The sequence below is a fragment of the Furipterus horrens genome, unplaced genomic scaffold, assembly GCF_987537825.1.
Source record: "Furipterus horrens unplaced genomic scaffold, mFurHor1.1.pri manual_scaffold_2, whole genome shotgun sequence".
In the NCBI taxonomy this organism is placed as follows: domain Eukaryota; kingdom Metazoa; phylum Chordata; class Mammalia; order Chiroptera; family Furipteridae; genus Furipterus; species Furipterus horrens.
The window spans coordinates 125,791,672-125,806,810 of NW_028327172.1; positions in this window are offsets into that span (position 1 = coordinate 125,791,672).

Consider the following 15,139-nt stretch of genomic DNA (forward strand, 5'->3'; position numbering starts at 1 on the left):
GAATGGCTGTGCAGTCCGACTCGGGAGTGACACGGCATCTGTCTCCTCCCGTGTTGAATCGACATCTTGCGATGACGCTGGAGTGTCCTCTCCAGTGGAGCTGAAGCTACAGAGCCTGGGCAGGGTGATATGGAGGGTCTGCTGTTGCCCATGCAGCAGACCCCCCCTCTCTTCGCAGCTGAAGGGTCCAAGGGAAAGACGGAGTCGATACAGCTTGGCTTCAGGTGCGCCGCAGGAGTTGCCGGTGTTGACTACAACGTCAAACCGCCTTAGGGACTCCGGCTCTGGATTTTCTGTCGGGGTTTACTCCCTTAGCCTTTCCCCAGAAGAGGTATGCCGCAAGGCAGCGGAGGTTTTTTGGAGTCAGAGTTTTCCTTCTCTGATGTACCCTGACTGGAAGATCGAACCAGCGACACTTAGCTCGCAGGCCGACGCTCAATCCACTGAGCTAAACCAGCCAGGGTTATCCAAGGTGAAAGTTATACATAAGGGCAATAAATGTGAACTGCTCCAAGCCATGGGGCATGCTGGAAAAAATAGGAACAGAGCCATCAAATGAAGTTCTAGTTTAAAATGGATTAATTCTAGCAAAGAACAATCTGTTCAAATATTAAGCGAATCCAGGCACCAAATTCACTCTTGTGCCCTCCGACTTTGTTCTCAGTTGGCCTCTTCCTTGTCCCCATCCAAGAACGGCATGGACAGCTGTGGTAATAAACAGGGTGTGACTTTGGCTATGGGGCTCAGATGCCACACACTAGATTCTCTCTCATGGTGGCATTTGAGGTTGAGATTCACACATTGGCTTTGCTCCTGGGCAGCTGAGAGGTTGTGTGGGGTCACAGGGCTTCTCACATGGTGCCTTGCTTTCTCTTCGCAGTGGTCTCATTTCCTTTTAGGGTAGAGGTGATGCATCTCCCTTGTCTCTGGGGATTTCTCAGAATTTTCCAAATGACCAGATGGGATTTTCCCTTGGATTGATGCAGCATTTTGGGGGTGATTTCTGTGGGGAAATGTCCACCATCAGCTTCATGGAAGATATTTCTATTATTGGGTAGATTTTTTGAGTCTATATCTGTGTGTTTAGGTGCACGTGCGCACACACACACACTGCAAGATATTTTCCACTGCTTCTTTTTACTTTTAACCTAACAGTCATTTATTTCTTCACCTGACAGAGAAATACTTAGTGCCTGCTCTGTGCCAGGCACTACCTCTGCATTGACAAGATGTGTGGTTGGTCATGTGACTTAGGAATCTGGTAGCAGCACTTTGGAGTAGTTCCCTCTGAGATAATTAACTTTCAATAAAAACAAGCCAGTAATCAAGTAGTCATGATTTTAGACAGTCATGAAAGGAAATGAAAAATGTGTAATATCCAGGTACTATTGTCAGCACAAGCTTCCTTAGTTATGTGATCATGCGTTAATTAATGCAGCTGATTGCTTCCTCAGAGGAGAGGAATTTTTTGGCTTACGAAGAAGAATCTAATCCGTGTGATACCAAGAGGACAATTCAGACTATACGAATTCCTTCAGATAAATACCAGGCCTGCTGTAAATATTTTTCAAACCCAGCAAATCCTGTAATTTTCCTACTTGAGTTATCATTAATAGATTAAAAAATAATTTGTTTCTATGCTTTGGGTACGCCTCTTAGCAAATGTGGGAGATAAAAAATTGTTTTTCCTATAGATGCAAAAATCTCCAATTTGCATTCAACGCAAAGCCCTGACTCTGTCATTAAATCCCTCAGCCAGTATAATCCAGATTTGATTACCCTCCCTGGGGGAATGTTTTCTCCTCTAGGTACTTTGTTTTTCCTCAAAGAATGGTGAATCAAGAGAGCAACTGTTGTCGATGAACACTCAGATGTGGATCAAGGTTATTGTATATCTACTCCTTGTAACACATGAAACACCTCACATGGAAATTTGTTTTAAAAAGTCATAATCATATTACATTATTACTCTAACACTTACTTAAAGAAAAGAGAAGCACTTAATGCTATTAAACAGACAAGCTTGATAGAAGTGCCACCTTGAAGAGACACAGAGATGGACCAACTCCAAATATTGTCAAAGGGAATTTTGAAGAAAATGTTTTAGTAAATCTGTACATATATATCAAAAAATAGATGACATGGACATGGACAATGGGGAGGGATATGATTGCGGGAGAGGGGGTGGGTTGGGTGGGGGAGAGAAATTAGGGGAAAAGGGGACAACTGTAATTGAAAAACCAAAAAAAAAAAAAAAAAATAGATGGAAGGGAAACTAGTTAAGTAAGGTATAAATATAAAATTATCATATAAAACAGTGCTGATTAAGCACATGTTCTCACCCTCTCACCAAGTTTTAATAATTATGTCAAGTAAACATCTACTTTCTTAGTAATTGTCAGAAAAAACTGTCTTGCTGAGGCTCTGTGCTTCTCTTCCTATGCTGGAAATATGTAATATGTTGGATGGAAATCAATTTGCTAGCAATGGGCAAGACAGAGATTTGAAATTGTAAACTAGCCGCCGTTGGCAAATCATTTTGTCTCTATTTTTCAACAGTGTGTGTTTTGGACTCCCAGTGTTCTTCACATGAACTACTGAGACTAGGTTATAGAATCCTTACCAGTGAGGACTTTGATTCACAATGGAATTTTGAGTAAAGTATGGCTCTGCTGATAGCAGGGAACCATTCTAAAGGAATTACATTCTGAAAGTAATTTTCCTTTTAATAGTTGAGGCAACCAGAAGGACAGTGGTCTCTGAGGCATCAAATCAGAGGGCAGGGTTTTTAGGTTATACAAGAACTGAACATAGTGCTCTTCATCTGAAGGTCAGTGAACGGATATCTTACTAAGTCTTCTATAAAATTAAAACTTTAAACAATACATTTTAAACTAAAAAGGAAGTAAAATGCATACTCTCACTGCCTATTCAAATAAACTATTTTCAATTTTATGGGTTTATTTGTTATACAAAAATAATAAATGTAATCATAAGAGTTCGTATTTTTTCTAGTAATACCATGGTAAACACTTCTTTTTAAAGATTATATTATATTCTCATAATTTCTTAACTATTTCTGTTATTGGAAATAAAACCTGCTTTCAATTTTTGCTACCATGAGTAATATTACAATACTTATTTGTATGAGTATAACTTCTTTTTTTAGTGGAGAGATTATTCCTTTAGGGAAAAATTGCCAGGAGAGAGATTACATGGTCAACGCCTATGAATATTTTTGTGGCTCTGAAATATGTTGCCAAGTCGCTTGCTAAGATTGTACCAAATGCAAGCTGGCTCTTAATTAAAGGTCAGATTTATTTTGATACAAGATCAACATATGTGTTACATTAAACTAGCCACTTATTAACTGGTGAGAAACAAAACCTATCACTTCTTAACATATAAAATAAGAACATAATCCAGGACTCATGCCCAAATCTGTCATACTGTGAATGGGCAAGGCAATCACAAATCTCACTTTTCATTTTGGTCATAGTCACAAAGTAGATCCCTTTTTCCGGAAGTTACATTTTGGACAACCTGTGGCCTAAGGCCCAGTTATGAAATTTCAATATATATTTTTGTATATACACATGGTGAGCTTGATTTTATTTTGTGTCATTTGAGGTAATTAAGAATGAAGAATATAGCTGGTTTCCAAACTCCAGGCAGTCAGATTCTGATGTATAGTTTAAAAATACTGCACACAAAGGGTTTCTTCTGCAAAATGCCAGAGTTGCATAATTTTGTTATTCTTGGTTTAACAGACACATTTCATGAAAGGGCTAAAGTGAATACGTGAAAGCACTCAGGGAAACTGGAGCCACAGGTGACCTATGGGAGAATGGATTCCTTTCAAGACATGGATTTAATTCAGCTGAGCTATCACAGGATCTGAGATTTAGTGTTTTAAAAGTTGTTCCAGGATGTCTTGGTCTCAGCAAAGGTGACTAAATCTCTTCCTCTCTTCTTTCTCCAATATTTTACATTCATTCTTGGGGTTGTTTTCTCATACTTGACTTCCCTGTGCTCAATACTGCTTTAAACTTCCTTGAAGATCAGGACATCTATTTTTCTAATATAATGACTACCTCTTTTTCTTATAATCTCCAGACACATCTTTATGGAGCATTAAAAAAGACTGCTTCATTTCTCAAATGATTCACCTTGTGGCATTCACTGCAGCCAGAGAGACCTTATCAGGTGGAATTTTAAATGTTGGGGAGATACCAAAGAAGTTGAACAGGAGGATGGATGTGATAACCCATATTTTCTTGTTGGTGTTCCGGTGTACAGGAGCCAGCATGGGGTAATAGATGCTCACCTTAGCATTATTAGTGAAATAAGAGGCTCTAGAGAGCAGTGGTTTTGGCATGTGCTCTAGAGTCAGAAAGACATGGAGTTTGCGTCCATCTCCGTCACTTAAAAACTCTGAGTCTTTGGGCACAATCTTTAACGTCTCTAACCTTAGATTTACCTTCCAAAAAACCTCCGCTGCCTTGCGGCATACCTCTTCAGGGGAAAGGCTAAGGGAGTAAACCCCGACAGAAAATCCAGAGCCGGAGTCCCTAAGGCGGTTTGACGTTGTAGTCAACACCGGCAACTCCTGCGGCGCACCTGAAGCCAAGCTGTATTGACTCCGTCTTTCCCTTGGACCCTTCAGCTGCGAAGAGAGGGGGGGTCTGCTGCATGGGCAACAGCAGACCCTCCATATCACCCTGCCCAGGCTCTGTAGCTTCAGCTTCACTGGAGAGGACACTCCAGCGCCATCGCAAGATGTCGATTCAACACGGGAGGAGACAGATACCGTGTCACTCCCGAGTCGGACTGCACAACCATTCTCGGCGGTGCAGATAGACTCTTAAGAAGCTACACCATCGTCTCTCGAGACGGACGGCTGCCGACCGGCCGACCTTCCATAAAATGGAATTAATGCCTACTTTTCATAGGAACTAAGATGAAAGCTTTTCTTTCAAATCTTCCTCCTGATAGTGGCTCCTAACTGATGGCAAGCAAAGATAGTTGAGATTTTAGGGAAAAACAAACAAACTGTATTATCTCTTAATTCTACCTCTGGTATTGTGGATTCAATAAAAAACTCCTTATATAATAAAATATTTAGCATGTTTGCAGGATACAGAGTCCAAATGTAAAATTTAATTTTATTTCTATGAAAGAGCAACAAAGAGCTATAAATTAAAATTGAAGAACTATTTATTTATAAGAGCATTAAAAAAATATACAAATAAATGTAACAAAAGATATGTAAAGCTCTACACTGAAAAGTTAAAAACATTGATGAGATTAGGAAGACCTACATAAATGGAAAAAATATATAATGCTCATAGATTTGGAGATTTATTATTGTTAAGATGTCAGTTTGTCTCAAGTTGAACTATATATTTAGAGAAACTATATTTGGAGAAAAATTAGCTTCAACTCCAATCTCATGTAATATATAAACATTAATAAAGATGAATTACAAATTTTAACATAAAAGCTAGAACTCTAAAAGTTTCTAAATATTTTGGAGAATATATTGAGAGAATGCAGTTGGCAACAATTTATTAGGGAGAATGCACACATAAATGTAATCATAAAGATAAAAATTGGTCATCTGGATTTCATCAAAATTATAATATGTTCATCATTAGACACTTTTAAGAAAATGAATAGACAATCCAAGGTCCTGGAGAAAATATTTGAAATACATAGATCTGACGTACATATTTATATATTTCTAATACTTAGATCTGAATCCGTATCCAGAATATATATAAATAATTTTAAAAAGTCAATAAAAAAAAGAAACCCAATATATAGAAATGAGCAAAAGATTCAAATAGACATCTCACAAAAGAAGGTACATGAATGATAAGCTAGCACACGAAAAGCTGGTCAAATGGCAATATTCATCAAGGAATGGCAAATTAAAATTGCAATGTGATATTAAGACACACCTACAAAAATGTTTAAAATTGAAAAGACTGACAATACCAAATGTGAGTGAGGATGTGGAACAACTGGAGTGCACATACATTGCTAGTGAGCATAAAATGGAGTAGATATTTTGGAAAAAAAGTTTTGCAGCTTTTCATGAAGTTAAACAAAACCCACACCCATAGAACCAGCAATTAGACATTAACTGAAGAGAAATGAAAACATTCATTGAACTTAATCTTATTTTTTCATACCAAAGAATACTTTCCAACAACAACAACAACAAAAATAACAATATGATGACTATCAAAAACCATTATGTTGAACAAAAGTCTGACACAAAAGTGAACCTAATCATAATTGCATTTATATAAAGTTAAAGAACAGACAAAACTAATCTACGAAGGTAGAAATCAAGACAATGGTTGCCTGTGGATGTGGGTGAGATTGGAGGGAGCGTAAGGGAAATTTTAGTGGTAATAAAAACATTTTATACCTTGGCCGAGATATTGGTTTAATGCGTATATACATTTACCAAAACTCATCAGATTTTATACTTAAGCTCTGTTCACTTAATATCAAGTTTAAAGTTTATTTTAGTAAACATAAATGAATGCATCTGAGTCCAGTCAGGTTAGGAAAACCAAATGAAAGCAGCTTAATTTATTTTGTTTTCCTGGTATTTGAAATTCATAAATTATATCATTGACTCAAATATTTTCTCTCTACTATCTATTTGATACATCTTTGCAGTTTCAAGTGGTAGACCACGATTATTTTTACTCAAATAATTTCAGTCCTTGAAATTTAGAAAAGAGAAAGAAGATACTATTTCACATTTCTATAAATATAATGAGAGTAAAGGAAGAGTATCAAAGTTTTTACTAATTTCCAGACATAGTTTTAATGATATGAAGTTTATAGCACCTCTTGTCACACCTTCAAATGCTATGTATTTAATGGAATTATGGTTCTTACAGATTCATCAGAATGGACGTTGAGGGGAAAAGTTGCATTGTGGCTGACAGAAAAGCAAGAGTTCTTTCCCTACACATTGACGTCTTTAGAAGTTAAAATACCTGAGGGAATGATGAATGAGGCATTCTTGGAGGACCTGCAGTTGACCTGTGAGCTAAACTCCTGCAATCAGAGGGTCTTCACCACTGCTCCCTGCCCCTATCCTTAAATTGTGCATTCCACTCACCATTTTTACACAAAGAGCTGTTGCAAGGCCACAGCCTTGAGAGAGTAATGTGTTGTTGAGACAATCTGGACAGTAAAAACGACTGAACCTGGATAAGGCCTCTACACAGACTTTTACGATTCTGATGGGTGAGTGCAGAGACCAACTCTTCTTGCAATGGTCAAGCCTTGTCTGTAAGTTCTCTTGATTATTAAACCTGCCAACTACCTAGCTTGTACTAAAATATGTGTAGAAAGTAGGTATTTGTGATAAAATTGTTGTGTGGAGCATGCTTCATGTGGAATTCGGAGGACAACCCATATTCAGTGATTAACAATGCCAAAAAATGCAAGTAACTAGCCATTGTTCAAATGAGTGGCTCTTTTTCTCTTTTGTGGCCTTTTAGACTTCTACTGGCCTAAAATTTTATTTTACTGGGAACCCATTTTCTACCTGGTCATACCTGCCAAGGTTTCGTTTTCTTACTTTAAACAGTTTCTAAATAAAATTCTGTATTTCAAGAGTAAAAAATAAAAACAAAAACAAAACCACCACCTACCAATCTGGGCTGGCCTGCCTCTTTCTCTGGTCTCTCCCTGTCCCCTGGGGGATGGGGGTCAAAGGGTGGGGGCAATTTCAGGTTACACCTGGTGAGAACTCCCAAGGTTGAAAACCCACAGACATGCTAAGATTATGTAAATAAATTCAATGTAGTTTGAAATGCGCTTTAAAAAAAAAGATTTAGTTTTCTTCTTTTTTCGCACTCATCTACTGATGGACACTTGGATTGCTGCCATGTCTTATAAATAACAGTGCAATGAGTATAGGGGTGCTTATGCTTTTTTTTGAATTAGTGTTCTGGGTTTCTTCAGATATATTCCCAGAAGTGGGATAGCTGAGTTCAAAGGCAGATTCATTTTTGAATTTTTTGAGGCATCTCCATACTGCTTTCCACTGTGGCTGCACCAGTCTGCCTTCCCACCAACAGTGCAAAAGGGTTTCCCTTTACCCTTTGAGACAGTATGGATGGACCTGGAGAACATTATGCTAAGTGAAATAAGCCAGTCAGAGCAAGATAAATACCATATGATTTCACTCATATGTGGAATCAAATAAACAAACTGAACTAACAAGGAAAATGGAGACAGACTCAGATGGAGAGCAGAATGACAGCTAAAGGGCCAGGGAGGTTAAGAGGTGGCAGAATTGAGCAAAAAAGGAATAAGGACTCATGAACATGGACAACAGTGTGGCGATTGCTGGAAGGAGCTGGGTATAAGGGGACTAAATGGTAATAAATAAAATACAATAAAAATTAAAGGTTAACAAAATAAAAATAAAAAAGATTTAGATTTTGTGGCTGCTTCATAGAAGTGCACATTATATATTATAAATTATGTCTTCTTTTATGTATCCAGTTTCTGAAGGCTTGTTTCTTCCTCTTGGTCAGAGGAAACTGTCTAGGTACTGGGGGTGGGCAGAGCTGAAAAATGGAGCATGGGCAGGATTCCTCTTCTATGTCTTATTTAGCAAGTGTTTTTAAAAATCTGATTTTATTTGGTAGAAGCATGGTATTACTTAATCTGTGCATTACTTAATTGGACAGTGACTCTCCTTTTAAATAAATTGGTAGACTATTTTTTGTAAAAGCAGTTTTAAGTTTACAGAAAAATTGTGCAAAAAGTACGGAGTCCACAAATATTGCCTCTCCTCCTCCCAACTTTCCCTGTTATCCATACCTGGCATTAGTGTAGTACATTTGTTAATTGATAAGCCAATATAGATGCATTATTAAAGTCTGCATTTACATTGGAACTTACTCACTGCACATTCTATGGGTTTTGATAATTTTTGAACCACTCGTATCCTCTTGTACATACCACACAGGATAGTTTCACTGCCCTAAACATTCTTTGTGTTCTGCCTGTTCATCTCTCCCCAACACCAACTGTCTCCATAGTATTGTTGTTACAGAAACAGGGGAGTCCAAAAATCCCCGGAGTTTGCGGCTGGGGGATGGGGAGAAGGAAGCAGCTTTCAGAAAGCCTCCACATGCCTGAGGCTGGTGGCTGGTGTCTTTCATTATGCAAAATTGCTTGGATGCTTCCAAGGCCTCAGGTGGATGGGAGGAATCTTGAACCAGGGGACGGTATGGAAAGCACACAAGAGCCTACGTGGGGGTTCTGTGAATGGTCAGAACTGTTGGCAACACCCACTGCATCAGAGGACACAGTCAGGGATATATAGGCAGCTGCGAACACTTTAGGGAGGGCGCACTCTGGGGCTGTCTCCCTCGCTGGCGGGTGTTCGCAGGGGTGCTCTGGAGAAGGAGAGGAGATTCACGTGTTTACAGAAAGAAGACAGTTTGCAAGGAAGCTGAGAATCCAGGCGGTTCTGCATTGAGAGCTGAAGGGCACCACAGCACTGAAAGGACCTCCCCAATCAGATTGAATGATTGGCAGCTGCTTGTAAAGCTGAACTGTTTTTGGGAAGTAGGGAAACGGTGTTTCTGACCTTCCTAAAACTGGCTAGGTTTGGTAGGGGGGAGGCAAGGATACGTGTAACTGTTAAATAAACAATTTTCTTTTCACTCAACTGAAGTATTAAGAGTTGTAATTCTGGCGGCAGGCAATCGGACCCCTAACTGAAGAGCCCGTGGGTTTGTTTTCAATTGGAGCAGCCCAGGGGTCCTGTAACATTGTTTTTTTAAGAATGTTAATAGTTTGAATCATACAGTAGATAGTTTTTCAGATTGGCTTCTTTCACTTAGCAATATGCATTTATGATTCTCTCATGTCTTTAGTATCTTGATGGTTCATTTAATTTTATCCTTGAGTGATATGTCATTGTATGGATACCAAAATTTGTTTATCCATTCTTCTATTGAAGGACATCTTGGTTGCTTCCAGTTTTTGCAATTATGGATTAAGCTGCTATAAATATTCATGTATAGGGTTTTTCTTTTAAGTATATTTTATTGATTATGCTGTTACAGTTGTCCCAATTTCTTTTCCCATTGCTCTCTCTGCCCAGTACTCCCCTTCCCTCCAGCAATCCCACCCTCCTTAGTTCATGTCCATGGATTGTGCATATAAGTTCTTTGGCTTCAACCTTTCTTATATTATTCTTAACTTTCCCCTGTCTACTTTGTACCTATCAATTATGCTTCTTAATTCCTGCACCATTTACCCATTTCTTCCCCTCCCCCCTCCCAGCTGATAACTGTCCAAATGGTCCCCATATCTATAATTCTGTTCCTGTCTGGTTGTTTACTTGGCTTGTTTTTGTTTTTTTGTTTCTGCTGTTGATAGTTGTGAGTTTTTTGTCATTTTAATGTTCATAGTTTTGATCCTCTCTTTCTTAAATAAGTCCCTTTGACATTTCATATTATAAGGGCTTGGTGATAGTGAAATACTTTAGCTTTACCTTGTCTGGAGAGCACTTTATCTGCCCTTCCATTCTAAATGATAGCGTTGCTAGGTAAAATAATCTAGTTTGTAGGTCCTTGCTTTTCATCATGTTGAATACTTCTTGCTATTTCCTTCTTGCCTGCAAAGTTTCTTTGGGAAATCAGCTGATAGCCTTAGGAATCCCTTTGTAGGCAACTCTCTTTCCCTGGGTCTAGCTTGTTTGGGACTCTCAGTGCTTCCTGGACTTGTATGTCTATTTCCTTCACCAAATTAGGAAAGTTTTCCTTCATTATTTTTTCACATAGGTTCTCAATTTCTTGCTCTTCCTCTTCTTCTTCTAGAACCCCTATGATTTGGATGCTGGCATGTTTAAAATTGTTCCAGAGATTCCTATGCCTCTCCTCATTTTTTTTCAATTCTTGTTTCTTTATTCTGTACTGTTTGACTGTTTATTTCTTCCTTATATTCCAAATCATTGAGTTGAATCCTGGTTTTCTTCTCTTCACCATTGGTTTCATGTGGATTTTTTCTTCTTTTCACTTAGCATAGCCTTCACTTCTTCCCTTATGAGTTTGCCATACTCAATCATATCTGTCAAGTCTTTGAGTATCTTTATCACCAGTGTTTTGAATTCTGTGTCTGTTAGGTTGGCTATCTCCTCATCTGTTAGGTTGGCTATCTCCTTGTCACTTAGTTCTCCCATTGGAACCTTGATCTGTTCCCTCTTTTGGGCCATACTTCTCTGTCTCCTCAACTTGACAGGCTCCTGTGTTTGCCTCTGTGTCTTATGTAGAGCTGTCACACCTGTTATGTTGTAAGGAGCAGAGCTTTAGGTATTCTTCAGTATAGGATGACCCGTTTCACCATGTTGTGGCCCTATATGTGGGGGAGGGGTCTGAGAGGAAACAATGCCACTTGCTCAGCACTCACCCTTTTTCCAGGAACTTCTCCCACTTCCTGTATGGAACTAGTGTCTCTTAGCTGTTGTCCTGGTCATGTTTCCCAGAGTGGGTGGGTCTCCAGATGTTGTAGAACCATGGGGAGGCGCTCTAAACATGCAGACTCTGCTGAGCATATAGCAGTTTATTCCTCCACCCCAGGCTCCACTGGTTTACACAGTCAGATTCACCAAGACTTCATTTTCCCTGGCACTGGAACTGTGAACTGTGTGGTCTGATCTGGTGCTGGGAGTGCTCCCCAGGTGTCGCTCCCTACTTTTTTAAAATGTGTGAATATGCTTTTTGTTAGCTACAGCCACTGCTGCCACCTCTGCTGCCACATCGCGTCCTTTCCACTCCAGCTCCACCCCTCCTACCTGTCTGGATGAGTATTTCTTCTTTATATCTTTGATTGTTGGACTTCCATGTAGCTCCGATCAGCCTGGGCGCTGGAAACCTGGCTGGTGGCTCAGACCATGTTCAGAATCTTCTTCTTGTCTCCTGTTTTGAGGTAGTTGTATTCTTTCTTAGTTGTGGAGGGAGATGCAGCATGTCTACCTATGCCTTCATATTGGCTGGAAATCTGTGTGTAGGTTTTTTTGTGGACATAAGCTTTTGATTCATTTGGATAAATACCAAGGGGAAAAACTGTCCTTATTTTTTAATAAAACTTTTACATCTGGTATTCATATCTTGATAAATTATAATTTTCCTTTTGTACCTAACTCCTGTGTCCTCCCAATTACTTTCCCTTAGTACCACTGCAGTTTCTGCCACATATGAATGACAGGAATGCCACACACATGTGAACAAGCTTGTCTCTAAAAAACAAGAAAATGTTTGAAAATCTTATAGGAACTGTCCTGGTACACTGGACATTCATTGATAGATGTGGCCTATGAAAACCTGTATACTGCTTTTGCAGGTGGGTATTAATGCTAATAGTTACTCTTACCAAAATGCAGTGCCTTGTCACTTCTGGTTCCTATAGTCATAGCCATATGTATAGTATAAGTTCTGCTATTTTAAATGATGCCCCAGTCTGTTTATTCTGATCAAAAAACACTGCCTAATAAGGAGAGAATAATGACTTCAGAGATCATATGCTTTATAAATATGTTTGATATTGGGAAAATTTATTAGCTTCCTGTGAAATGGGCAATAATATCCACCTTGCAAGGCAGTATAGAGGGTTGGAAGGGATGTGAATAAAACCTGGCACATTGGGGGCAAACTGTTAATGCTGTGATGGTGGTGATGTTCATACAACAAACATATAACTCAGGAGAATAGCGTGCTTTGTGCTTCAAGAGGGAAGTTTTATCTGAATGATAAGAAGGATGATCAAGACACATAAACATGTCTCCCAATAGCCTCCTTTCTATTGATGTCCACTCACAAGGAGAGCTGTCTCCTTGTCATTAGTGTCTAACTCCCTTACTGACCTGCCAGCAGGATTTCCTCCCATCCAGCTGTGTCCCCTTAGAATCTAAGGATATAATAAATAAACATTTCATTTCTTTGTCCATTCCTGATGCACATCCATGGTCTTCTTTCTTCTCCATGATGATGTGAGGCTTCCTAATTATTACATGAAGCTTTGCTGCAAGTTCCAGTCCACAGAATTTGTTGCAATTCCCCCTTCTTTTCTTTCTTTCTTTTTTGAACATTAAAACTTTATTGTATTTCAAATCACCATTATAGAACTTACATTCTGGCTTCTGCCCAGTTTGGGAATAAGATTTATCTATACATTTAGGGAAATGAATCAATTAGGAATTGAAATGAAACTCAGCTACAGTTAATATCATAGTTGGAAAAACCCATTCAGAACTGAACTGGTCTGGTCCTTGATTGTCAGCAGCCACTCTTTTTTAATCAGAAACAATGCCAGCAACAGAATAGAGGATCTAGAGAGTGTATCACAGGACTGACCGGCCCGAAGGCTGGAAACCTGGCTGGTGGCTCAGCCCATGTTCAGGACCTAAGGGGAGAAGCGTGGGCTGGAAATGTCCAGAGGTAGAATGGTTATTTCATTCCTTAATCCCCCTTTTCCAAGCACCTTGGATGCTTTCCTCAAACCGAGTCCCCCTTCTTTTATGACATCCCCAGAATATTTGATGAGTGGCCATTCATTAGCTGGTACTCATAAACTATTTTTTTGCTGTTGTTAATCAACTTGAGCAAACTCTTGAACTTAAGGAACCATGAATTCTACTTCTTGTACTCCTCACAGTGTCCTAGCACATATAACTGTTCCATGAATGAATTCATTAATTTGATTCAACCTCAGAAATTAAAAGGTATTTGGCAACTCAGACCCATAAAGCTATAATAGATTTCTGAGCAACTTTAAAATAAGAAAGATATTCATTTGCCTAGGACAGTTTCAGCTTAATCTGGAAGTAAGAATGTGGACTTATTAGGTATCTCTGGAAGTCCTTTCAAAGAGGATGTTTTTGTCTGTTGATTTGCTATGTGGGTAATCCTGAATTGTTTGTGGATTAGCTGGGATTGATCATTTATATCACCAGGCTCAGCTTCTACCACAGCTGTATTGAGTCCATCATCTCTTGAGGGGCATGTATGACAACATTAGTCCAGGTGACATGTAATTAGTAAATGGTGCCTTTTTACAACCCCAAATAAGAGGAGAGATTTCAGATTCAAACAGAATATAGTTGTGGATTATTTTGTATTTGTGTTCCTGTCATTCTCCTCACTATGGCTTGATGCTTGACTGTCCTCTAAGCCACTTCTATGGCTGTCACCTGTGAAACTGGCAATGACTTTTGCTGAAGGCAAAGATTATTAGCAAGGTTAGTAATGTAGTGCAGGTTATTTGTAGGACACTCATTCTGAGTCTTGAATCTGAGTGAGTCCAGAACGCAATGGAATATTCCATGTGTCCCCCCCCACTCCGCCCACATGACTTCTGCAGCCCCCAGGGTCTGTTTCTCCTATAGGGGCTGGAAGCTGACTGGCAGAGGCTGGCTGAAATCATATAAATCCTGACACTAGCTGTTTCAGAAACGTGACCCCAGTATTTGAGGAATGATGAGGGCAGAATTAAATATGAGTAAAAGGCTTGGAGTGGTTCCCGTTTTCCTCCATAATGGGTGTTTACTGGTGTGACTGTTATTTTTGTGACTATCACTCTATCTGCGTTTTGACCAGTACTTGGAACACTACCTCTGGGAAACTTAAATGAAAGGTTGTTTTCCAGGATGAAGTAAACTGGCAGAAATTTCCATTGGTCATCAAATCTGGTGCCAGTGGTTAGCCTGAGCTAGATATTTTGGGGTCCTGGGTGTACTTTTGAAGAAATAAGTGTGTGACTTGCTCCAAGTAAGAAGGTGGTCATGGAGACAGATAATCAATACTGCAAGCTTTTATTTTCTGTCACCATGTGAAAAGATAGCCTACATTGTTTGGAAAGGAATAGCAGTCAGCGCTGCTGGATTTCCAATGCTTCCTAAATTTTGCACTATTAGCTTATTTTTTCCAACACGGTTCTATAATAACAATCCACTGCTTCCCTTGCACTCCTGGCCCCTCATGGCATTTTATTATGCACATGGTGAAAGAAAAGGTGTCTGTGTATACTGTGCCTCTTCATTTGGCTCCAGGGATTTCCCTTTGATTTGGAAAGAATAATCTCTCAA